This window comes from Otolemur garnettii, unplaced genomic scaffold (genome assembly GCF_000181295.1).
Source record: "Otolemur garnettii isolate 467f Iridium unplaced genomic scaffold, OtoGar3 scaffold00037, whole genome shotgun sequence".
Taxonomy (NCBI): domain Eukaryota; kingdom Metazoa; phylum Chordata; class Mammalia; order Primates; family Galagidae; genus Otolemur; species Otolemur garnettii.
Window position 1 is genome coordinate 1,119,965 of NW_003852432.1, and position 24,867 is coordinate 1,144,831.

A 24,867-nucleotide genomic window follows, 5' to 3' on the forward strand; every position below is an offset into this window, starting at 1 on the left:
TACCCACTTTTATAGCCAATATTTGGTAACATTCCCTTTATTATCCTGAAATGAAACAGAGTAAAACCTGCTTTTTAAAAAATAACATTTTTGTAAAAAATCAATACAATTCTCTAATGGATATATAAAATGAAAATGACCTAATTTATAAGACTACGTGTTCCTCCATGTAAATGTCTGGGCATGATTACACATAATCGAAGGAGAAGAGATACTTGCACTGATACTATAGAATCATCATGAATGCAACTGGTGCAGTGTTGACCAGTTATAGGTGTAGGCGCAGTGTGGGCCCGTTACAGGTGTAGAGGTATAGGTGAGTGTGGACCAGTTATAGGTGTACAGGTGTATTATTTCAGTGATTCCATTACTATGGGGAGCTTCATAGATGTGATTTTCCAAAATGACACACAACATTTAGTAAAGTTCTGAAATACAATCCCCTCCATTTATATACAAAAACATTCCTAGACAATTGAACTATGTTTTTCTGTTAACCGTAGTTCATCATAATCTGCACAGCTTTCTACTGCTTGGTAAGGCATTTGAAAGCCTGAAAGATGTGGGACACGTGCCTGGCATGGTGGATCCCACCTGTAATCCTAGCACTCAGGGAGGCCAAGGTGGGTGGATTGTCTGAGCTCAGGAGTTTGAGATCAGCCTGAGCAAGAGTAGACTCCATCTCTAAAAATAAGCCAGGCATTGTGGTGGGTGCCTGTAGTTCCAGCTATTTGGGAGGCTGAGGCAAGAGAATTGCTTTAGCCCAAGAATTTGAGGTTGCTATGACTTGTGATGCCATAGCACTCTACCAACGGCAACAAAGTGAGACTCTGTCTCAAAAACAAAAGAAAGAAAACGATATGGGACACGTCTTTGCCATGCAGGACTGAATAGTACCTTGCATGAGGCCAGGTAGAATGTAATAGCATTCCTCTAATCCAGTGGTTCTCAACCTTCCTAATGCTACGACCCTTTAATACAGTTCCTCATGTTGTGGTGACCCCCAATCATAAAATGATTTTTGTTGCTACTTCATAACTGTAATTTTGCTACTGTTATGAATCATAATGTAAATATCTGATGTGCAGGATGGTCTTAGGTGAACCCTAAGGGGTCACGACCCGTAAGTTGAGAACCACTGCTCTAATCATTGTTTTTGTCCCACATATATCCAAAATGTCCTCAAAGGTCACAACTGCCTGAGAACCACTGGACTAGCTGATCACCAAGATCCCTTCCAACCCTAGGGTCCTGATTCCTTCAGGGGCTGGGGAGTCAGGGTCCCAGTCTCTAGAGCCACTGAGGCTAGCGGACACAAAGCAGCACTGCTGGAGGCACCTGTGGGTCTTTCTCTTTCCAAACAGATCTGGTACAGCCAGGGACCCAGCAGCGCATCCCCATGAAAGAGGTGCATTGAGTGGGTGTGATCAGCCCTGCATCTGAGCCTCCTGAGACAAGGGTCAGGAAAACTTGACTCCAAAGATGACAGTATCAACAGCGTTCTCATAGCACCCTAAATAGTCTTCCGTTTGTGCCCTTTAGTTTGGCTAATCCCCAAACTGGAAGGAAACCAGCCACCTTCACTCTCTTCACCTCCTGAGCCTCTGCTGGGACTGCCGCAGGTGGGGGCAGGTGGGGGCAGGTGAAGGCCACAGCCGCCCACCTCTTTCCACTTCTGGCACCTTAGCTGCCCAGCCCAGCATCCTCCTGGCTGTCAGCAGATGGCTTTGCCCCTTGTCAGAGAGCATCAGTAGGACTGCTTTCACACCCCTCTCCTCTCTAGAATTAATCCCTCTCTTTGTGCTCTGAATGCATCTCCTCCCAGCACCTCTGAGACAGACTCTGTGTGTCTTCTCTGTGTGTGTCTTTAGCCGCTTTTAACTCTTGCCTCTCAGCTCAGAAACTGAATGGCCTAATTACCAAACCCTGTTTCCCATCACCATCTCCGACCTCAACTCTGCAGCGCTTCCTTCCATGAGTCTTGCTCTTCCAACCCTGAATGTCTGTTTTTGTTTTCAGGTGTGGTTTCCTCTTCTGACCCACTCTTTTGAGTTTGTCTTTGCAGGCTTCTTCCCACTTCCCCAGCCTCCTTCTCCCCTTCTCCTTTTCCTCTTCCCTCAGTCTCCCCGTAAATAATGAGACCCCAGTGTACTGTCTCTCCTCCTCCCTTGCTAAGTCATTCCATTCACACCTGCGGCTTCAGCAAACCCTTGGGAACTGTTGACTCCCAGATCTACATCCAGCCTCAGTTTCCTCAGCTCCCGTCCCAAATACACAACTGCCCATTCCACCTGGCCAAGCATGTTGCTGAACTGGGCCACTCCACCACCTCGACTACCTCTGCTTAGATGCCTGAACTGCACACCCGGGGGCCTGTTCATCTTTTCTCCCTCTAACCCTGTGCTCAATCTGCCCCAAACCCAAACCCTGCGGATCTCGGTCCTCTCACAATTGTCTCCTGGACCTGGCCCTCCCCTCCACCCTGTCTGCCACCCCCTCCACCATTAGGTCTCTGGATTCTAAGCAATTCACCAGGTCATATCCATCCCGTTCTTCTACCTGCTCTTTTAGATTCTCCACCACCAAGGCCAAGCTGACTCACAACATTCTTCTCCTTCTTACCTAAAGCCTCCAGAGGCTTCTCACTGTCCACAGCTAAAACTGGGCTCCCCTGAAGGCACAGACGTCTTCCCCTTCCTGCGTTGCCCACCTCTACTGCAAGCCATCCTGAATCTCTGTAAGCCCTGAACATCCCAGGCCCTACAGGACAGTTCCTCTGCTCTGCAGGACAGAAGGGCACTTCCCTGTACCTTCTTAATTCACCCTTCAAACTCCCAGAGGCCTGGTATTGCCTTTATGTCATAACAGACAGTTATGCACTTGCCGGGCCCCTCACCTGGCCTGGTGCAAGCACTTAGCAAGGATGTACTCAGTGATTATCAGCAAGATGACTGAATAAGTGAATGAACAGGGGGATTGACTCAAAATTAAGCCTAATCTGCTCCTTTATCAAATCATTCCCTAGGAAACAAATTCTTATATGTACACAGATTAGCTGGCAATCCTTTTACAATGGAGATTCTGATTCTATGGGTCCAGGGTAGGGCCTGAGCTTCTGCATTTTGACAAGCTCCCAGGAGACCCTGATGCTGCCAGTCCACTGCCCACACTTGGGGAGCAAGGTTCTATCCTGTGCCAATGGTTTCTCAAACTTTGCTGAATATTGGAATCACCTGGAGAGCTTTTACAACTCCTGATTTTATGCTAATTGAATCAGGATGTCTGGGGAGGGAACCAGGTGTATTTTCACAGATCCCTGATGATCCCTGATGATTCTGATGTGCAGTAAAGTCTGGGAAGCTGATGCCATCGCTTCCTTCCTCAGTGGTGCTCCCGGGAGCTCTCAGTAACCACCGAGGCCCGGGAGGCTCCAAGAGCAATTATTACATCAGTCTTTGGAGGCTGCACCTGAGTAGGGCTAAGGCTCCCCAGGTGATTCTAATATACAGCCAGGGCGAGACTTAGCTTCCAAACTGTGCTTCTAAGGAAGAGCTGCAGATATGAGGGATGGTAGGTCCAGAATGATGAGGAGGTATGAAGTCAAGACTTGAGTACCTGCTCTCCAGTGATGCACTATATAATCTCAGAGAAATTAATTTAGCCTCATCTCCAAAGTGAGATTAAAAGTACATGCCCCCCCCTCCAATTTTAGTGGATTTCTGGAAGTCATCAAGCTTCAAATGGAATTTGGAAAAATGCCCACATAGGAACCTGTCTTCACCTCCCTAATATTTGGGACACCATGTGGTGTCCCCACCCTTCGAGTTGACTTTTCAAAGGCCCAGTGCCAACAGAAAAGTCTCTACCATGCATCTGCAAGCCCAGCTAGGGAGCAGATGGTTCAGGAGCAACTAGGGCCACCAAAGGGGAAGTCACGAGGATGTGCAGACTGTAAGGGGGAATCAAACACACCCCCTGCAAAGCTGTCTGGCCTGCAGCCTAGATGCTGCTTGGGGGGTTGGTTGGCCCAGTACAGGAACAGGGCACACCTGCTGTTCCCAGCACACCCTGCAACTCTGCCACCTGACCCACAGAAACGAGCCTGTGGGTTGCACCAGACTCCTCTTATGAGCTCTGTAAATCTAGCCTGGTGCTGAGGCTTCCCTCACACACGAATGCACAAAATAAACAAAAAACTTAGATTCAAATCCAACTTGCCCCAGCTGTATGAGCTTAGATCTCAATTTCCTTGACTACTATCATAATTATCTTCTATTTTATCAGCAGCAAGATGGGCTGTTAGGGTCTCAGCCCCTCCCTGTGAATGGAGGCACCACAGTTCAGGAATACAAGCTGGCACACTCCTATCCCTAGGCAGGGGGGTGGAGACAGAGCAGACAGATTCCAGCGTAGATGGGTTCTGGGTCCTAGGTACGGAGAATCTTGAGATATATTTACACCGAAAAGTATTTGTATTTATCTAAACTTAAAATTTAACTGGGCATTTATATTTACAAAATCCACCAACCCTACAGGAGGGGAAGGAAGGAGTTAACAGGCATAGCAAATGCCCAAGGCCCAAGAGACAGACCTGCAAGGGGAGGGCCTGCCTGGTGAGCTGGGTTTGGGCTGAGAGCTTCAGGGCTCCAAAAACCAGATGGCAAAATTACATAAACTTCTCTGTCCCCTGAGCATCTTCTGAAAATAGGCCTTGGCAGGTAAGGCTGGGCTGAGGATAGAGGAAGGGTCTTAACTTACACTCATCATCCCACCTTCTATTCACCCCCAAAACTAAATCAACTTGACTCTACAGGAACAAAAATGCCCTCCTACCACCTGCCTTCAACCCCCAGCCTGCATGATGGGAGCTTTTTTGTTCCAGAGGCAGAGCCCTTAAGATTCATGGCAGAAGGGAACTGAAAGAGCCTTTGAGTTTATCCAGTCCCCTTGGTTACTGCTGAGAAGTCTGAGCCCATAGAAGGATGAATCTGCCCACAGCCACAAAGCAAGGGAGAAGTTGGAACCGAGGTTTCCCCACCAATCTGGTCAGCTCAACTCCATCCATGCCCTTAAATGTACCCTGACCTTTAGGACTTAACACACAGATCCATTCACAAGTTCCACTCTCTGGAATAAATAGGTACCCAAGAAGGCCATAGGTTCTCTCCAGTTACATCCCAACTAGAGGCAAAACTGCAGATAATTCTGTCCCGAAAAGGATAAAGGCCTTCCATAGGTGTCTGGAGACAGCCCTACTCAGTACACTGGCCCTGAGAAGCAGCTGCTATCTGCCATGTTCTCACTCATGGGCAGTGTGCACAGAGCATGTGCTGTGAAGTCAAGATGCCTGGGTGCAGAGCCTGAACCAGATGGTCTGGGCTCACACCCAGCCTCAGTCTCCTCATCTGTGAAATGTAACTATCTCACAGGGGCGTCATGAAGATTAATGATACTGGGGATGGGGTCTGAGCGTTGTATCACAAGACCTACACATTCAAGGGCTACCTTGACATCTTTGCTTTCCACAGTCCTGTCAGTTCCCTTGCTCTCTCCAGGTGGGCCCCTCCCCACTCAGTGAGAAAGGCTCCCCACCTGGCTAGGTCCCCATCAGCCAGGCCCACTCCACTCCACCCGGTTTTCAGCCTAATGGAGGAGATTATTCAAACAAGCTGATCACATCCTTCTCTAGGAACTAAGGGACACCTTACTCCCATGTCACCCTCAAGCTGCCTCCCACAGCCCCTAGTGGCTCACTTGGCTCCTGGTGCAACTCCAAAGTCAGCCCTTGTGTGGCCCGCATGGTGTGCTGTGTCCCACTCCCCCAGACTGTGATTGCATGTGACCAATGTACTGCCCCCAGCTGCATCTGTCATTGTCAGGTGTTGTATGTCCTGCTATCTCATACTATAGACCGAGGGATCCCTCCTTGTCCAAGACAGTGAATAGGAGGTGGCCCCAGTAGAGATTGACTTGGATGATAACAAACCTATTTAATCACTGTCTTTCTGGGCAAAGGGTCCTCCTTGTATTCCTGAATTGTGGTACCTGGGCTTCCATTCACAGGGTGAGGCTGAGACCCTGACAGCAAAGGAACTTGCCAGGAGGCAAGAGCATCTGGGGTCTTCTTGATGTCTCAGGGTCAATAGTTCCTACCCACTCCCAATACAGATTCACTGTATCTGATTATACTCCAACTACTGCCCCATGAAGGGCTGTGTCAGGTGTTTTCATGCTGGGAGAAGAAATGACTAGTCCAAGGTCATACAAACAGGAACAATAGCCCCCCTCTCTGTCAGCATCAACTCTACACCCCCCAGCCTTCTGCCCCTTGGATGCTGAAGTGACATCCTCCCAGGCTCACCAACTTCACCCTCAGTAAAATGGAATTAGGACACCTCCACGCTGTGAGCCCCCTTCATGAGGTCTGCACAATCCAAAGGATAGCCTCTGTCATGAGATCCAGGTATCCTGGGAAGCTCCACAGAGAGAGGGAACACAGTCACCTGTCCCAGCTCACCTGGACCTTGGCTTAGTTCTAACTGGGCCCAGAGGTCCAGCTGACAGTCAGCAAGGTGACTAGAAGGTCTCTACATGAGAACCAGATGGGAAGACCCTGAGCTTCTTGGCCCCAAGAGTAAACATTAGGACTATTTCTATTTTGCTGTAGACTTTCTGTCCTTTGTGGGGTTGAGGGCTGCTAGCTAGAGTCCTCAGCAAGGGGCCAGAGCTAGGTGGCTTTGGCTGGCCTGGAATTTTTCCTCATGCATGCTTCCTGTGGGTACAATGAGTCTCTGACTTCTGATCAGTGGGATCTAGGCTTCTATCTACATGGAAAGGATGAACCCTGGCAGGAAGTGAGCTTGGCCAGGAGGCAGCGAAGTTACCACTTAACCTGGACCTGCCTTTCCTGCACTCAGGCATGCTGAGCCTCTCAGGAACCCAAGCATTTTAGTGAACAAAGGAGCCAGCTCTCCTGGCAAGCTCTGACTTCAGATGCTAATAAAGTGTTCAAACACACTCAGAACAAACTGACTCTCAAGCTTCAGATGCCTTCTCTGCCTCAGCTAATCCCCATTATGCAGATGGAGAAATTGAGGCTTGTTATAAGGGCTTACTCAAGCAAGAGGCTGAGGAAGAATTTGGCCCCCTATGCTGGGAAGCAAACTGCGTCAGTCCAGCTCCTTGCTGAGTACCTAACCCAGGTGATTTGAGGCTCTCTGGCCTGTGATGTCTGCAGTCAGGCAAGGATAACTGCAGAGGTAGGCTTGGCTCGCTCTGACACTCATACAATGTCAAGCGCTAGCTTCCTGCAGAGTGGGAGCCACTTCTCTGGCTTTCCTCTCCAAGGTCCCTATTGTGCACAACCAAAGGAGAAGCCATGCTTATACTCATATCCATAAGGCAAACTTCCTTGTACCTGCCTGACCTTGGCAGGCTGTAGCCTGAGGCCATGGCCAGATATTGCCCAGATGAGCTCAGAGGAAGGTGAGGAAGTCAGGGAAGCTTGGAAGTGGCCAGGACTTGGGCTAGGCAGATCATGGCACCTTTGCACCCACAGGGGACCAAATTTTGGCTGAAAGACCCTGGGGAGGCACTGTCCTTTAGTAGAAGGTGCATCCCTTTGATCTTTGTATGTTTTGCCCATACTGCCACCTCCTTAAGCAGATCATACACAGCTCTTTTGGTCGTGAAAATGAATTCATTTAGGAGAACAGCCATTTCCAGGTTCCCTTGAGACTTCTGGAAACTCTGAGGATGTCAGAGGAGCTGGCCTAGGTTTCTATCCTGTCAGAAGAAAGTGCCACTAGCCTGGGGTGGCTGGCCTCCTCCCCTGCCCCCAGCACAGGGGACACTTTCTCTCCTTCCTCTGGTACCTCAGCAGCAGAGAGAACAATGGCTGTTCCAGAGAAAAGGACATTTCCTGCCGACAGTGTATATGCCTTGCCCCAGGTCCCAGAGCTTCTGCAAAGAGGCATCATCCCCCCAAGCCCAGACCTCCTCTAGTGCTCTGGCCTCAGTGCGACAAAGACAACATCTCAGGGTCAGATCTGACAAGGGCAGCCTGATCTCTGCTGCCAGAGGGAGGGGAATACAAGTATCAAGAGAAGAAACATCTGACGCCCAGGTAGAGAAAGGGGCTCATCATTTCCAGCTTGCCAGGGTCCTCTGCAACATGGTGGGGCAGAATCTAGAGATGTGGCTTCTCCTAGACTTCCTCCACCCATCCCTGAGCATATAGACCCTTTTGGCTTTTCCTGGAGAACTGGGGATGACAGCAAGGAGACCCATTTCCAAGGTGGAGAAGTGCCTGGGACAATATTCCAGAACACCTCTGGTGTTTTATCAGTAAAGGAACCCGGAAGTGGGGAGAGCCACAGGGAGAGTTGCTGTATCCTGGATTCCACCTGGGGTGGTAATGATCTCAGGTGTCTGGATAGCCATAGTCCAGGGAGTGTGGTCTGCATAAGCCCTGTCACCACAAAAATCACTTTGGGGAGCCTCTTGAGCAGCCCAGGGCATATCTCTAGTGAGAATCTACACAGACATCATCCCGTCCAGAGTTCCCAAGTCCATGACATCACTCTCTCTGACTGAGGCCACAGGTGGAGACACGGTCAGGATTCATCCCACCCCTCTCCACCTGGTGAGGCCTGGATTTAAGAAAAGAGAGGAAGGAGGAGCTGCGGGGATATCTACAAGGAAATCTCAGGGGCTGCCACCTGCGTTTCTAGAATCCAGAATATCCTGGCTTCCCCAGGGCCTTTGGAAGGCCAGCTTGCCTTTTGGGCAAGGAATCTGGCTTTATTCTTGGCAGTCCTCTTCAGAGTCACTGCCCCTTGCAGGAAGCCAGGCTGCATATGGTGATGCCTGCCAGTCAGCCTCAGAGATTTCCCAGGTCACCCAACAGAGGTCTGGGATGGGGAGGGGAGGCCCCAATTTGCGTTGGTTACGAGCAGAGAGGAAGGTCTAACATGGGGCCTGGAACTAGTTAGAAGCTGTAAAAACAGGGGCTGGGCGTCCCAGGCCAGAGCTCCTCATTGGCAAGAAAAAGAGGTAGCCCAAGGCCAAATGTGGAGCTGTCCGGACTATGGTGCTGAAAACGGAGAGCGGCAGTCCAAGGGGCTCGGGAGCAGCCAGCCAAGCTTGTGCTTTCGCCCCAGGTGAGAGGAGGGTGGAAGGAAAGGGATTCCCCGGTCCCCTCTCCTACTCACACTCAAAGGAGGTAAGGAAACAAGCGAGTTGCGGAAAGGTGGGTTGAGCATTGAGATGTATGCAGCTGCCAGAAGCTGCAGCCACTGTGGGGAAAGTGGGCCACGACCCAGCAATGAGTAGGATGCAATCTGGGCCAGCTGTAGGGTCTCAGCAGGAACGAAACCCTGGACTTGGGTCGATCCCTCACTGGCCTCCTACACCCGAAGCAAGTACCCTGGGTCCACAGCAAGGAGGGGCGCAGGAGGTGTTCCCATGCGCATGGCACAGACATGTGTGCACAGCAGACTTCCGTGGGTACATACACACCCCATGGACGCATGGGGTACGCTCCCAGAACGGGCATGCACCAGTCACACACAGCAGTCCCCTACACGCTCCCTACACACGAGCACCGGCTCCACCAAGCTGCCCAGGCTCCCCCTCCAGCCTCGCATCCCCTGACCTGGACGTCCCTTCCGCTTTGCTTCTGGCCTCAGATGGTGCTCCCAAGGGAGACCTCAGCCAGTGGGAAGCCCCCATTCTAACCTGAGACCAGGGTAGATGCTGGAGAGGAGCAGCCAGCCAGCTCCTATGCCCAAAAGCAGAGGGCGAGACATGTGGAGGGGATAGGTCTCAGACACCCTTTGCTTCTTTCCCCAGCGTCCCAGTTTTGGTGCCAGGACACGAGAGGAGTGTGGATGGGAGTTGAGTGTGAGTGTGTCTCCCTCCCAAACTAGGGACACCCGGAGGACCAGCGCGTACCTGTGCGTGGGAGGCCCCGGGTGGAGCCCCCTCAGCGAGTCCGGACCTGCTGGCTCCTCTGGCTCCCTGGATAAAAGTGGGGTGGGAGTGGGGGTTACCCCACCTGCCCTCCACAAGCCTCCCGGGTGTTAGTGGGCAACGGAGAAACTCCGTCCAGGCGGCGGGAAGTTGGCCGTGCTCAGGCGCTGGGAGGGAGAGCCTTCCCGGCCCCCGGCTTGGCCACGGCCTCCGTGCCCCCGCGCCCGCCGCCCTCGCCACCTCGCCGGCGCCCTCCCGCCCGCAGACTGCGCCGCGCCTGAGAGCCGGGAGCCCGCCCGCCCGCCCTCCGGGAGAGTCTGCTGCTGACCTGCATTGACGTCATTGCGTCATTAGGTTTCCCCTGGAAACACTGGCTCGCCCGAAATAGTAACACATTAATTCAGGCCGGGGGAGCAGGGAGAGACTGTTTGTAACCCTGCAGCTAACTCGGCTCGCGCGAGCGGGCGCGCGGCGGCCCCCACCCTTCGTTAGGGCAGCGCCGGCCGCGCTCGCCTACTATTTTGAGAACAAAGAAAGAGAAAATATAGAACTCTAGAGAGAGGGTGCGGGGGACGCCGAGACCCTCTCGCCTGGCTCGCGCGCACGGCTGCAGACACTCGCACCTATGCTCACGCCACCTGGGGCTCCCTCTCCTGGGGCGGGTGCTCCCGAGTCCCGGCTCTTGCCGGGACCTGCTGAGGTGTGCTCCCAAATCCCTTGCGCTCAGGGACCGGTCGGGGTCGGGGCTCCCAGTACGGAGCCAGTACGCCACCACCACCCCTAGTGGCCCATCTCCACCCACTCCTGCGGACTCACCCTGCCTGTCTCCCTCGGCCGCGCCCCCCGCGCGTGAGTGGGTCCCTGTCTGAATCCAGCCGGCCACCCTGCGGTCCCTACCAGCCCTCGGGCCACCCGACTTGCCCCCACGGAGGACTGACGTGGGACAGGGGTGCTGTCACTGGCTTCAGAATTTGGCCCAGGGAGCCACCGACATTTTTGAGCGTCTCCTCAGGCTCTCCGGGCTCTCGGCCTGGCCCGCAGGCGGGGGAGACGGGCCGACGGAGTGGGCGGCCGAGGGATGCCCTGGGCTTCAGAGGCTCCTTCCTAGCTGTGAATCCTCCCATGACTGTCCCCTCGACTCGGTCTCTCTGGGAGGGTGAGGAGAATCCTTCTCTGGATCAAAGTGGCAAGCGCTTAGCCTCGCGGTCAGCAGAGGCGGGATCCTGAGGGGGAAGGTGGGAGCCGGCGGGGAGAGCAGCCTGGACCCGCTCCCTCTAGCGCCCGAGTCGGTGCGGGGAGCATGGGGGTGTGTAGCTCTTTCCTGACCTCGAAGGCGCTCAGGAACCCTTCTGAGGGCGTGGAGAGGCCTGTGCTGTATGGTTTCGTCTTGGGTGTGTCTCGCGCTGGTGTCTCTGGCTAGGGGAGAAAGGTGTGCCTGGGATATAGGCGAACATCCCCCAAGGTCTGTGCACACACAGCCCACTGTGTGACTCGTCTCACACAGCTCTGGGGGAGATGGCTCCTGACTATGGCCTTTGTTCCTTGTTGACCACAGAGATGATGAACAGGCAGCCACGCGCTGACCTTCATGGACAGATAAACCCAGATGTCCCCATCAGGTAGAAGACAGACCAAAGGACACTGTTTGGAGAGAACAGGCCTGGCCTTGCACCGCTGGGAGCCGTGTGTGCCCCTCCCCCTGTATGTGCCTTTCTCTCCCCAAGCTGCAGTGGCCTCTGTGAAGATGACAAGAGATGGTCCCTCAAATGTGCTGGAGAAATGATATGCCCTGTCCCTGCCTCTGTCCCTGTGGGTGGTTCTCTCGGTAATGAGTGAACCTACACTCCTCTCTCTATACACACACTCCCCAGTGACATACTTGGGGAAAGCTGATCAAGGGACACTCAGGGAATGGTGACATACATTGAGGGCCTGGCTCCCCAAGAGAATGGCATCTGTGTTCCTTGCCTGCACATCATCAGCCTCTGACAAACCCCCCTCCCCCAAAGCAACCCTCAACTGCCTTCAGATTCTAGTGCTATCAAGTGGGTCTGGGGAGGGGGTCATGATATGGCTCTGCCTCCCTCTCTCTGGGCTTGCTGCCCCTGCCCTCCCTCACCCTGGCTCTTAACTCTGAGCTGCAGTCACCCTCTGCCTGTGTGGCTCCCTTTCTGGACCATGGCGGGGACCACGTGACACCTACTTCTGTCCTCCCCTCCCCCTACTTTTCCTGGCACAGTGTGTGACACAACTGATGTTAATTGTGAACAAAAGATGAGAGTACCTTTCTCCAGAGACTATGACCTCAGCCCCCTGCTGGTATTTGCTTCTCTGTATCAAAGTCCACATGGCCCCCAAGGTCCAGGTCAAATACTCACCCCTCTGTGAAGCTTCTCTGGTCCCCAGGGGTATGAGCCCACCTGCCATCGCTCCCTAGATTGCTGGGAAGGGCACTCAAGGCTTTGATTGTTCCCTGTCCTGAATTGCCTTTCTCTGTGTAACCTGTACATCACCTTGCTGGGTTGTAATTTCTCAGAGCCCATCTCTGTGTGCTCCATCCATGTGACTCAGCTGTGCCAGCTAGGCTAGAATGTTTGCCAGGATGAACTCTGCAGGTCCACTTGCTATTTCTCAGCTGAGGGCTTGGCTGGAGATAAGAGTGATGCTGGTGGTGATACTGCTGCAGACCTGGGCTGAGAGAGACCTGACCATATTGGCAGGAGATGCCCCAGTGTGCCCACCCCAAGGAGACAGGCCCAAGAAGAGTGACCTTTCCACTTTTCTCTTATCCTGGTGGAAAGGGCAGTGTGTCTGGCTATTTGGGAGGATGAAGGAAAGTGGGGGAAAGGAAGAAACCCACCAAGGTCAAAGCCACAATCTGTCCAAAGAGCTGTTTGGCCGGAAAGCTAGTGTTTACACCAGGACAGACCCCAGTCTTGTCCAAACTCATGGCAGTGTCTGTGACTCAGTGAACAACAATGAACTAGAGACTCAGAGTGAGCAGGGCCCAGCCAGCCAGGGGAAATAGGGCCCCTGCTGGCCCCAGGCACACACATGCTGGCCCACGGCTAGTTCTCTGTGGCCCAGCCCTACCCTGGCCACCCTGCTTCCATAGACTACCAGCATGTAGTGTCAGCCTGAGTCCCCAGGGGTCTGCTGAGTCCGCTGATGTAACATTCTCTATCCTCCAAGGTGGAGAGTAGAAGGTTCTTTATGTGGGGAGGCACAACTACACCCACTAGTGTCTCTGCTGCCATCAAGGGGGCCTTTGGAAAGGGGCCTCACTCAGGCTGCCCCAAGTGACCAGGTCTACTATGAGTAGACACATGCGCATAAAGGATTTGGGAGGCTGGGTATGTTCAGATATGGTCATTGGGGTGCAGAGGTGATTTCCGGAAGGCCACTTGGGATCTGGGAGGCTCCACTGACTCTGGGCTGTCCCATAGCTCTGAGGCAGCTGGAGCTGCCAGATCCTAGGTTGGAGCGGTGGGAAGAAGGTTGCTTGTGACTCATTTGTCCTTGTTTCCTTCCGGCTTTCTCCCCACATCTCCAGTTCAAATTACTAGGAAGAGGAGACTCAGAATGGCTCAGGTTAAGTACCAGGGTCCCTAGTTAGCCAGAGCCTCTGACGCAGGCCACCTCTGGGCTCTTGGGATGTCCACAGATCATTGCCCTTGGGTCAAGCATCCCCACTGGCCTAGATCACCTGGCTGGAGTAGGACTGGGAGAAAGGAGAGGATTGCCATCTGAACTGATGTGGTCACAGCTCACCTTCAGAAGAACTTTAGGAAGGGCTATTCCTTGGAAAGACTATATTGCTATTGAGCAAAACGAAAGACTCTATTGTGTGCCATGGCTGGCCTGTCCAATGCAATCAATGCTCTGGAATCGACCTTAACCTCCCCCTCTACCTCCAGCCTGGTAAGATCAGGATGCTGTTGATCACATGAGCAGCCAGTTTCACTGCTGAGCTGATCTTCACACCAGGCCTCCCATGGGGCCTGGAAGAGGTGGCTGACCTCACTGCAGAGTGTTGATGGCAATGGCACCAGAGGGGCCCTGATCTAGTGAAAAGCCTGCCAGAGGCTGCTCTGTGTTCCATATCACCCCCCACATAGTGTGCAAGACCAGGCACAGCCAGAGAAGACTGGGGCTTCTGTTAAATGCAGGGAGGCCGGAGGAGAGCCCCCAGCACCCCACCAGAGGCCTTGTTCTGAGCTCCACAAAGGCAAAGTGATTAACTTAGGCAAGAGAGTAAAGAAGAAAGCCTAGTCTGGGAATTAGGAAAACTGGCTTCTATTCCTAGCATTGCAATTAAGTCAGAGTATAACCCAAGATAAGTGACTCTTTCCACTGCCTGCTTCATACACGGGTGGAATGGGATGATCAAGTAGAGTATCACCGGGCACTGGAGACTGGGCAATACTCTCAGCTTCAGCAGAAATCAGCCCAGTCAACAGAAGCCCATGCCCCTTGAGCCTAGTGACACAGGTGGGCAGTGGTAAAGTGGACTGCTGTCATAAGATTGGGCCTCTGGTCACCACAGAGCCTGTCTTTCCCACCAGGCCCTCCATCTGACCCATTCTTAGTCCCTCTTAAGTTCTCCCCAGTGGATATGATGAACAGCCATTCATAATTACTCCACAGCCTCTATTAGCCCAGTACCACTTATGTTCAGGGTTTTCCCCTCTTGGTTCCTGTTCCTTAGTCACCAAACTCTATCCCAATCCCTGCCCAAGTTTTTCTTTCAATATTTTCCAGCCCATGGGGCCAACCTGTTCCCTAAGGTGTCTGAGAAGCCAGGAGGCCTTCACCATACTCTTCACCACCACCCTGGTACCCCTGTCTCTCAACCACAGTCTGTGTTCCCAAATTCTCCCCATTTCCAATCCCTAGGAGGGGAACACTGAGTCTAGGATATCAGTTGGCAGGACCCTGAATTCAAGTCTTGCTCTCAGTAGAGGCACAATTGTGCTTGTTGCTCTTCAGGGAAGGGGTGGAGACAGCTGAACAGCAAATAACTCAATATGTAAATTTTCCCTGGAATCCTGCTAAGGATTGAAGCCAAGAGTTAGATTCAAACCAAGAGTTAGGAGCCAGACCAAACCACTTCGGGGGGACAAGTTTTGCATCTGGTATTCAGAAAAGGGAGGGCTCAAGCAGGCTGGTGAAAGCAGGCAAGACCACACAGGGAGGTGACACTTGGACTGAGCCCTAAAGACAAGTAGGATATGGGGTGGGGAGAGGGGAGGTGAGAAGACAGACAGGTGGGAGCACCTTGGAGAAGCAGTGTTTTCTTGTCCTTTCTCTTCTCTTTTCTTTGACAGAATCTCACTTTGTTACCCTCAGTAGAATGCCATGGTGTCATAGCTCACAGCAACCTCAAACTCTTGGGCTCAAACAGTCCTCTTGCCCCAGCCTCCCAAGTACCTGGGATTACAGACACCCCCAGAGCAGCAGGCTATTTTTAGAGATGGGGGTCTCGCTTTGGCTCAGTCTCATCTCTTAACTCCTAAGCTCAAGCAATCCACCTGCCTCCGCCTCCCAGAATGCTAGGATTACACACAGAGAAGCAGTGTTTTCATCCCCAGCTACACATTGGCATCACAGAGGGTAAAAATGGGCTTCACCTACACTAATGGAAAGATTCTCAGCCCCCTACTCTCAAGAAATTCAGATTTCATGGTTTGGAGTGACACTCCAATATATTTACATTTTCCATTTGTGCTTGGCGATGTATTGGCAATTCTATGACATGCTATCCGAAATTATTTTTAATTTGTAATATAATTTAAGAGACTACAGAGTGGTGGTTTATAGGAAAGTCCTGTCCTTGGGAATCCTGGCTCTCCATTTGCTGGCCATGTGACCAAGAACAATGTCCTGAACTTGCTACCTTCATACTTCATCCCCTGTGGGACAGTGACAGTAATTGCCCCTACACCTCACTTGAGGTCACGCCTTCAAACATCAGACGCTAACTCACTGGACACAACCTTGAGCAGCTCCACTGCAGATTCCCTTGTTCAACTGGGGCAGGAAACCTCTAGTATGTGTGTAAAGCAAAGGCAAAGAAGTCAGGGCAAACGGGCTTTGTTGGGGACTCTCTTGGGTGTGGGGAAGGTGTATATCAGAGGAAGGAGAAACCAAAAAGTTGGGTCAGGACTATGTTATGAAAAGGTTTAGTGCCACAGTGAGATGTTGGGACTCAATCCAATTAAACACAACAGAAGCCTACATTTTGGAGGTTTGAGGACATGGAGTGACATGATGAACATAATACCTCAGGAATCTGGGGGTTATACAGCCTTGATTGGAGGGATAGAGATGGAGCCAAGAGAATATTCTGGGATCAGGAGGGCCGTGGAAATGGAAAAGCAGGGATGAGTGTGAGGTGAAGCGTGAAGGAAGCATCAGCAGGGCTTAGGACCCTGGTGGATACAGGAGCTTAAAGAGATTGAGGGAAGACAAATACATGCAAGTTTTCAAGTCTAGGGGGAACTAAGGAAACAACTCCTATGTTGGTTAGGATTATATTTAACTGCAATTATCAGGTAATTCAAATCAATAGAGGCTCAAGTAAAATAGAATTTTATTTCTCTACCAGTTAAAAGTCCAGAAGTATGCAGTCCAGTGCTAGTAGGGCAGTTCTGTCCCACAAAGTTCTTGGAGATCCAGGCTCCCACCAGCTCACTCACCTGCCATCCCTAGGGCATGGGCTTTATTCTCATGGTACCCATGGTGGTTGTTGGATTCCAGCATTCATATGGAGAAAGGAGTGGAGAACTGGCAGAAAGCATGAGCCAAGGTCTCTTGGGGTCGGGGTGGGGGGAGCATTCCTTATAGCCACTTATCACACCCACTTACATTCTATTATATAGAAATGAGTCTTGTGGCTATGCTGAATTGCAGGGGAAGCTTAGAAGTACAGTGATTATTTCCCAAGTGTCCTTGCACCCAGGCAAAAATTCTATGGTACCTCCAGTGGCAGAGGTAGATTCTGTTTCTACAAAGAGGAGGAGGAGAGCTAACAGTCTTCATCATTGCTTCATATCCTTAAATGGTGAACTTGAAACATGGAGTCATTTTAGGAAAAGTGGGCAACAAGAGACAGACCTATGGGCTATGGTAGAGAGAATTCCAAGGGGGCTCCACAATTCCTGATGCCTGATATACACACTCACCCATGGGTGGGACTTGGGAATATGATAGGAGCATTTTTTTTTTTTTTTGAGACAGAGTTTCACTATGTCGCCCTCGGTAGAGTGCCTTGGCATCACAGCTCACAGCAACCTCCAACTCTTGGGCTTAAATGATTCTCTTACCTCAGCCTCCCAAGTAGCTGAGACTACAGGTGCCCACCACAATGCCTGGCTATTTTTTTGTTGTAGTTGTCATTGTTGTTTGGCAGGCCCAGGCTGGGTTCAAACCCACCAGCCTCAGTGTATATGGCCAGCACCCTGACCACTGAGGTACGGGCTCCAAGCCAAGCCATCAAGGGAGCATTTAAAGCAGCCTGGTGGGGATCCTTGCCAAATGTAAAGAGTTGATGAGGGAATAGCCAATGAGAAAAGTCTGGGCACAGTACACAAATAGTCAACTCTACCCAACGGCTCCACAGCTGCTCGTCTCACCTCTATGCCACCTGGAATGCCCTTCACCTGTCCCCTGTACTGTGGTTAACTCCTATTCAGCCTCCCAAACTCAGGCCAGACATTGCCTCACAGGACAGTGTCTCCTTGTGCCACTCCCAGGCTGTCCTGACCCTCCCTCCATCCCTGAATTTAGCACGTTGTTAGAACATTACAGTCCTTTCTCTCCGCAGTCAGCTCCTGGAAGGCAAGCACAGAGCAGATTGCCTTTGTAGCCACAGATTGAGCCCAACTCTTGGTGTGGTCAACTCTCAAATATGTGGGCAGCAGATAAACAGAGCTCTCTCCAGACTGGGATCAAGGCAACATAAGACAAGGCACATTTATTCTGAGACTGACAAACAGAAGGAGAGGACAAATGTGGAGTGAGATGCTTTAAATGAGGAATCATTTTAATCAGTTTCCATTATTACAACCAAGAAAGGATGTTTCTTGGCGTTTTTAATAATCAAGCTCCAGCGAGGGTAGGTTGAGGGAGTTAGAAATGTGATCTCAGTAACAAGATAGAATGGAAGGGTGTCAGTGAGGCATGGAAGTCTATTTCAAAGCAAAAAGAAAATCTAAACTGAAAAGAAACAAACAAACCCAAACAAAGAGGCAACAATAAGGTAAGGATTCAATCCATAAACTAACCACAAATCTCAGCTAGAACAGAGGGCTGTCAAATTCTGAGCAGAACCTTGGGGCTCTTCTTTTCTTGGGCACCCTTCTCCCGACCCCAGTTCAATTCAATTCAATTCATTCACTTCAGCAAATATTAATTGTTTACCTCTGTGTGCTCGAGTGTTCTCTGCTGCAGTAGGCCAGGCACCACAGAGGTGGCTATGAGAAGACAGACAAACACTGAGCAGGTGCACCAGCTGCAAGCGTGATGAAGGTGGCTGTAGGAGGCCATCTGGTTCCTTGTGTCAGGTTCTCTGGACCCTCCTCTGATTTCAGTGCCAGCGGTGGCGGACAGTTCCACGTGAGCCCAGACTCCCCCTTCCTGAAGCTCATGAGCTGCCAGGCTTTTGTTGGCTGCCTCCGGCAGGGTCTTCTCCAGCTCTCTGAGATCCTGCTTGGCAATGTGTGGGGAGGGAGTCCCGGAGCCGCCCTCCTCCTTATGTACCCAGCAACCTCAGTGATGCCCCCTTCCCCGGCTTTTCCCCCTTCCCTGTCTCTTCCCATGCCCGTAGTCCTGACGTCTGTGCCGCACCCCAATACATGACCTGCACCCAGTCTGTGGCTCATATCCTATTTTAGTGAATCTAACTGGACACAATGGAACACAGTGCTAGGAGAGGCTATAACAAGGGGATTTAGCCTGGTTGGACTTTCTAAGGTCTTCTGAGGAAGGTCTTCTTAGGAGGTGAGATGTAAGCTGAGACCTAAAGAGTGGGCAGGAGTTCTCCCAGAGGAGAGGGGTAGGCAAGATGTCACAGAGCCTGAAAGTGCAGAGGTCCAGAGCCCACACTGGGTGTTGTGTCTTTCAAGAGACACCATGGGGCTGTAGCAATACTGTAGGAGAAAGAGTGAGATGGGGCAACACTTGGGTGTGGAGCAGCCATATCTCAGAGAAACTTGTACTGTAAACATGGTAAGAACTTTTGATTTCAACCTAAGACATTGGGTAGAAACTGAAGGGTTTTAAGCAGAAGTAAAACAGATTTTTTTTTTTTTTTAAGAGACAGAGTCTCACTTTATCGCCCTCAGTAGAGTTCCAGGCGTCACACAGCTCACAACAACCTCCAGCTCCTGGGCTTAGATAATTCTCTTGCCTCAGCCTCCCGAGTAGCTGGGACTACAGGTGCCCACCACAATGCCCGGCTATTTTTGTTGTTGTTGTTGCAGTTTGGCTGGGGCTGGGTTTGAACCTCTCTACTCTCGCTATATTGGGCCAGCACCCTACTCACTGAGCCACAGGCACTGCCCAGATTTTTTTTTTAATAGAGTCTTGTGCTGTTACCCTGGGTAGAGTGCAGTGGCATCATCATAGCCTATTGCAACTTCAAAGTCCTGGGCTCAAGTGGTCTTCCTACCTCAGCTCCCAAGTAGCTGGAACTACAGGCACCGCCCCACGTTTGGCTAACTTTCTATCTTTAGTAGAGAGGAGGTCTCACTTGACTATGGCTAGTTTTGAATTCCTAAGCTCAAATGATCCTCCCCTATCTGCCTCCCAGAGTGCTAGGATTATACCCATGAGCTATTGCACCCAGCCAGATCATGTATTTTTAAAAATCATATTGGCTGCCGTACAGAGACTGGATGGGAGCAAGGGCGATATGGAGACAGTTTGGATAGTTCAGAGGCTGACAAAATAATCCAAGGTTGTGTGGGTAAGAATCATAGCTGAGGGGACAGACTCAAGGAGGTGGGACTGGAGCACTGCGTATCTGATTAGATGGGGGGAAAGGGGTGAATCAAGGACTTTCAGGCTTCTGACTTGAGAAACTAGGTGGACATGTTGGAAAATACTGGTAAAAGTATGCATTTGGGGAAGAAGACGAGGATACTGTTTTTATTGAGTTTGAGGTGTCCCTGAGAATACCAAATGGAGAGAGCCCAGAAACAGTTGGAAGGAGCTCAAAGGGATGGCCTCAAATGGTCGCTTCCTCCCCCCACCGCCCCATTTGTCAATTAACAGCTTGCTAGCTCAGCCCACAGGTCAGCTCAGGGGCAGAAGAGACTCCTCCTGGTGCTGATCCTAGAGGCGATCCTTCCCAGCAGGGCCACGGCCTTGGCCAGGGAGCTTCCACTGTTGCAGAGTGGCACAGATGTTTCTGCCCACCCCACCCTCGTCTCTATAAATAGGTAAGTAAGGGAACAGAGTCCCTCCTGACCAAATGGCTCCAGTCTCATCTTTAGATGTCTCCATCAATATCTGTGAAACGGAGTCTAGGAAAAAGACTAAAAAAGCTATCTTTATTTAGCCTGAAGAAGAGAAGGAGGGAGAGCTGTGATGTTGCTAGGAATAAACTGCTGCTCTTATCTTTTCCTCCTAAGGAGGCCAGAGGAGGTGGACTTGGGATACAGCAGAGAACTGACTCTCAAGGCTGGGAGGTGGGAGGTGGAGAGTTTTGCTTCCATCCCCTCCCACTCTAGGGACATTTGGCAAAGTCTGGAGGCATTTTGGGTCACCATGACTGGTGGTGGGTGGGTTTGCTACTGGCACTCGTGGGTAGAGGCAGGGATGTTACATGAACAGGACAGCCCTATCACAAAAAATGATACACCCCCAAATGTCAGTAGTGTGAAGGCCAAGATACCCTGAGTTGAAGGAATTTTAGTTGTTTAATTTCATCTGAAACAAAGAATAAATAGTCACTCAGTCTACTTTAAAGAAAAGGGCATTTGTGCATGTGTTTGTTTAAGGATGTATAGGTTTGGGAGCTGGGATTAGGGTAGGACAGCTGCCAGGCTCCCACACCATAATGTCTTTGTTCCTGGTTGCCACCTCCTGCCCTTCTCACTGCTGACTGGTCAAACCTTTTAAAATTCTAAAGAAAGGGGCAGCACCTGCGGCTCAGTGAGTAGGGCGCCTGCTCCATATACCGAGGGTGGCAGGCTCAAACCCAGCCAGGGCCAAACTGCAACAAAAAAATAGCTGGGCGTTGTGGCAGGTGCCTGTAGTCCCAGCTACTCGGGAGGCTGAGGCAAGAGAATCGCTTAAGCCCAGGAGTTGGAGGTTGCTGTGAGCTATGTGACACCATGGCACTCTACTGAGGGTGATAAAGTGAGACTCTGTCTCTAAAAAAAAATTCTAAAGAAAACAGCCTGATGAGCTTAGCAGTCACCATCAATGCGGAGACTCCATCCGAGGCCACCTTCCTGGGCTCTGGATTGCCCATGGATGGAAGAATAGCCTTTGGCCAGTGGTCCACAAACCCTATCCAATTAGAGGCCACTCTTGTACAAGAACAGTCTAGACATCATCCCTGGACGGGAGACAGAGCAGGGCAGTATGAGTCAGAGGAGATTTCGGAATCAAACACACCAGAGCTGGCATTTATTTTGGTCTTCCTGGCACACAGCTGTCTTTTCCTTGGCATAGCAAAGACAGGGGCTGAATACAAAACTGTGGTTTTCCTTCACGCTCCCATGCTGCACTGTCCAAGGTAGCCACTAGCCACATGTGGCTAATTAAATTTGAATTGTTTAAAATTAAATAAAATGAAAAACTCCGTGCCTCAGTATTAAGCACACTTCAAGTGCTCGATTGCCAGATGGGACCAGTGGCTACCATACCAGAGAGAGAACATTTTCATCACTACAGAAACTCCTATTGGACAGTGCTTCTCAAAAACCAAACTGGAAGGTTGGACATGACTGGAAAAGACATTTTAGGATTAGCCCTAAAGAAAAATCCGAGTCTGCTTTGATTCATTCCTAGTCCTTACTGCTAGGTACGTGTGGAATACTATGAGCAACTGTGTTCGCTACAGAGGGGCTTGGCATATCCCCAGTGACGACGGGTCTCTGCTCACTGAAGCAAGACCTTGGGGAATAACTTTTATCTGGGGAGGACTGTTGTAACTTGCCCACTCAGAAGGGTTCTATTTCTGTTTAAGAGCAAAGAGTAAAGAGCTATGGATGGTGCATAATCAGATTTTCAAACACCGGGACAATAGATGGCACACAGAAATTTACAGCTCCGGTGAGTAAGAGCGTGCGACCAGAGGGCTAGCCCCATGGATAGGCCTTTAAGAGCCTACAAGGTCTTTCTTTGTCAGCTCCCATCTCTTCTCCTACCCTGGTCTTATTTTGCCTCTAAATAGAACACAGTTTCTTCCTCCCATGTGGTTGCTGTTACTGCTATTTGTCAAATACTTTGGGCCCCTCTGCCTCCCAGGCACAGAACAGGATAGCACATCTGTCCCTTGTGATGGGAGACTGAGCCCACAAGACTCGTCTGGCTCTCTGCACTCCTCTGTCAGAGCATCTGATTGCTGATAACGAGACCATTCAGACCTTCTTGGCATGGCCAGCAACATTCAAGATGGAGCAACCCCCATCCTGAATCTCTGAGTGACCACCGTTTTGATGGCCAAGTCAGCCCACAATGGTGATATAATATGAATATGAAACGAATCTGTGTTGTTTTCAGACACATAGATTTGGGGATTGTTTTTTTAACTGCAGCATAATGTAGCCAGTCCAGCCTGGTTGCTGAGTCTCACATATTCATACCCCAGCCATACTATTTATGACCTTGCATTCGGTTGTGTTTATTAGCTGATGTTGTTTCCTGTTACTTAGTGGGAACTTTTTATACTTGTACCAATCACTAAATTCAGATGGTGACATGACTAATCTTTTTTTAGAGATTGGGTCTCTTGATACTAGAAAAAGGAGCCTCTTCAGCTGCTGAGAAGGGGGAACATTTCTTCCTTAACTGGTTAAATACCAGCTGTCTCCTTGGTTCCTTGCAGAATGACCTTAAGGCTGACAACATCTTTGGAAAAGAAACTCATAGTGGTTAATAAGAGCGATGAGTCTAAAAGGAGAATAAAATACCAAGGAGGAATTAATTGATGGGAATGATCTTAATCTAAGAGACAGAAGTCACCCTGCTAGGGAAATGTACACACAGCTGCTAGGCCAAGAAAGGCCTCATTCATTCATTAGCAGAGATTCATTGAGTATTTAATATGTGCTGTGCCCAGATGGAGCTGATGTCCATTCAGGGAAGGAAGGCCTCTCTGTCCACTCCAGGTTTTAGCTGAAGGAGAAATAGGAATCAATCAGTCATGCAAAGAACAGAAGAGCATTGCAGACCGAGAGACAGCAGCTCAGAGGCCTAAGGAGGAAAGGGCTTAGCAGAGACGATGAGTGGGAGGAGAGGAGGATCATGGCCAACAGATTAGAGGGTGGTGATGAAGAGAACAAGGGGGAGATGAGCCAGAGAGGCAGCAGGCTCCATAGGCCAGAGTAAGGACTGGGAGGAACAGGGAGGGAGATGAGAGGGCGTAATGTCAGCAAACTTCTTCTGTGAAGGCCCTGACAGTATCTCAGGCTCAGTAAGCCACACCACCTCAGCTGCCACTGCTCAGCTCTGTGGAAGCAGACACAGACACTATGTAGAGAATGACTGTGACTGTATTCCAATAAAACCTTACTTACAGACAATAACATCTGATTTTCAAAGTTTCCCAGACACAGACCAAACTGGAAGGTTGGACGTGACTGGAAAAGACATTTATTATTCTGCAGGTTTTCTTCAACCATTTAAAAATGTAAAAATAGGCCGGGCGCTGTGGCTCACGCCTGTAATCCTAGCACTTTGGGAGGCCGAGGCAGGTGGATTGCCTGAGCTCACCAGTTCGAGACCAGCCTGAGCCAGAGCTAGACCATGTGTCTTAATAAAAAAAAAGGCCGAATGTTGTGTTGGGCGCCTCACCCTCAGGAGATTGAGGGAAGAGAATCCCTTGAGCCCAGGAATTTGAGGTTGTTGTGAGCTATGACGTCATGGCACTCTACCAGGGGCGACAAAGTGAGACTATCTCAAAACAAAATAAAAGTAAAAATGTAAAAATTACTTATAGCTCCTGTACCAAACAAAAGCAGGCAGTAGCTGGGACATGGCCTGCAAGGCATAGTTCATAGACCCCTGGTTTAAATCACTCAGGGCATTCCACAGCAGAGATAGAGAAATGTTTTAGAGGCTTTTGCAAAATAATTTGTCAGGAGGTGAGGAAGGCTTGACTTACATGGTTGTGTTGGAGGCGAAGAGAAGGATTCCAGGTGTGTTTCAGGGCCAGCGTGCAGGATGTCAGGTGCAGGGGTAGGAGACACAGGGGACGCTGGGTGACTCAGTGCTGGTGCCATTTGGGAAGGAGGGCACTGGGAGAGGCAGGAGTTCTCACTGGGCCACTCTGAGCTGGTTTCAAATCACATCTCCATGGACTTAGTCAGACTTGATTTGGAGCCCAGGAAGTGGGATGTCTCCATAAGTAGATTTTTTCAGAGCCTGTTGCTTACAAGCTATATGACCTCAAGCAAGTCACTTCTGTTCCATCTTTTTTTTTCTTGTCTCCATAATGGACATGGCATTTCTCACCTATCCTCTGTCAAGACAGTGGTGAGGATCAAATGAGACTCCACTTGGACCTGATCAGGAATTCCTACCAGACTCGGCACCTCAGCACCACCGATACCCCATACCACCAGCTCCAACTCCAAATGATTAATGGGGGAGTCTTTAGGTTTTGTGAGTTAATAGAGGAGCCATACCCACTCAGTGCACAGCAAAACTTTCTGGCAGCCT